Consider the following 2,194-nt stretch of genomic DNA (forward strand, 5'->3'; position numbering starts at 1 on the left):
ATACGCCTGCCATATGATAAAGTAGAGCACACTCTAGGTGAGCAACATGCCCACAAACAAATTCTTCATTCAGCTTTCCCTCACATCTGATAGTACAGTAGTCTGCCACACTCTGATCAGTAGCCTTCCCACCGAGAATACAAGAGCATTCACGGCAAAAACCAAATTCGATACAGCATATATCACAATTCATCGCCTTGAGAGATTTGGTCTTGCCAGTTTCTAGTCCACATTTCAAATTTCCAGCTTTACATCTCCTCTCTGAAGTATTCCCACGCGATTCTGATTCTCTCACACGCTTTCTTGATGTAACTTTGATGGATCACCAGTTTGCATATCATGTTCTCCTCGGAACATTCAAACCCAACCCAAGCCTAATTTAAAATGCCACGTGCTTACTACCCCGCTCTGATGGTATGCAGAAAGTCCGTTTCATAAGCCACATTGCGGCCCTTCTTGATTGCCTTGAAATCAGGCTCGAACATCTGTTCCAGTTGCTCAACGCACTCCGTCACTAACTGCTGGTGAGATAAAACTTTTCGGCTCTTCATGATTCTTACAATTGATGCATCAATAGCATAACGCCGAGCTTTATCTACATCCTCAATAAATTTTTTCTTCTCATCCACCGGTGGAAAAGGAATCTTTATTCTCCTCATTTTGTCGGTGAATTTTGCGTTGAATTCAAAATAATCTGTTTGCGCCACAGTTTTTGTGTTTGGTTTTTTATTGAGGATTTTGTATTTTGCGTATGCAAGGGAGTGCAGCGATCTGACAATATCTTCATCGGTTCAATTCAACTGAGACTTGATTTCAGAGTAACTTAGCCTCTCTGACGCATTGAACAGCAAAAGTGCAGATGCCTGATGAGTTGTTACAATAAGTTCCATTGGCTTAGGATCAAACTTCCCAATAATATTACAGGTTCCCAAAGAATATATCCATGTAAGCTTCCGATGTTTAGTTTTTGTTTGATAAAGCTCTTTGAACACCTCAACACATTTAACCATCTCAGCAGGTAGATTAAGATCAAATGACTTGTAACTTGGCCAAAATCCAGTTGTCAAAACTGTCACAGTCAAATCTATTCCGGGATGCGCAAGTGGGTTCTCATTAAGATATTCTTCATAGTTCTGAACGGATAGATTATTGAAGCGCACATAACGAAACATTCTTTCCTTGACCAGAACAACATAGTTGCATTGATTCAGGACAGCATATTTTCTTTCAAGACAGTCAAGCAGACGGCCAGGTGTTGCTATTACAACTTCACATATATAGTGAAAACTCAGACCGCAGAGAACTCATTTCTGCCCATAACCTGTAATTGGCCCTCAGAGTTATAGGATGATTTCCTCCTCTGTTGGTATCTTCTGTATAGCCCTCATACTGTCCAAGAATTACATCTTCAGCTCCCCTCAAGCGCAACCTTTTCTTGGAATTTGAAATATCTTTCATAACGCCATCCCTGCCCTGTTTCAATATCATGGTGACAGGTATTGTATGTGGTTATATAACAGCTTGACAAACCTCGTTTCCTGCATTGTTTCCATCAATTTACCTTAAATATCTGTCATTTCCCAATTTCGTAGCGCAGCCAGTGCAAGGTCGGTGTTTTTCGCTACGAAATCACTAAAACAGGTGGCGCTGCGAAACTGCTAACGGATTTATGCGCTGCAAAAACAGTTTGTCCTTCAGCTAAACTGAAAAATTTTGGCAACACTATTTTCAGTGATAAAATCCTTGCTTGTTTCCTCTCTCCTTTGATAGAGCTTTCACCACTCCTTTCTCGCTTGTCCCACTTCAAAGAACACCTGTAGAGTCGAGGCAGAAAAATACCATCAAAGCATAGAGATCTATAACCATAAATAATGTAGGATCAGATGTACATTAACCATATAAATGCATACAAATAAGATTCAGAGATATACGAGCATATGGAGGAAAACTAAAATAGCTTTATTGATAGAAGTAGTAGAAGAGAGGATTACAACCAAGCTATCTGATCCAACATCATCCTCCTAGCGTGAAAACCCCCTTCACCTCATACAAAGCAAGATCACCCAACAATGTCTTCAAAGAGAAACCAACAACACTTCCTTGCAAATTACAAAATTCTAGCCTCTAGATCTCTTGGATGAGGGATCCATATATAGATGTTTTCAGGAGAGTGATTCAGCTTCTGGGATTTTTA

At 40.1% G+C, this 2,194-nt stretch overlaps 1 pseudogene; it reads right to left on the reverse strand.

The window, feature by feature from the left end:
* Positions 1 to 398: 398 nt before the first annotated feature.
* On the reverse strand, positions 399 to 1,172 carry LOC149163648 (cullin-1 pseudogene; annotated as a pseudogene).
* Between the last annotated feature and the right edge of the window lie 1,022 nt (positions 1,173 to 2,194).

Source organism: Pinus tabuliformis, chromosome 5_1, assembly GCF_031772625.1.
Source record: "Pinus tabuliformis cultivar Carrire ecotype Pingquan chromosome 5_1, CPIR1, whole genome shotgun sequence".
NCBI lineage: Eukaryota > Viridiplantae > Streptophyta > Pinopsida > Pinales > Pinaceae > Pinus > Pinus tabuliformis.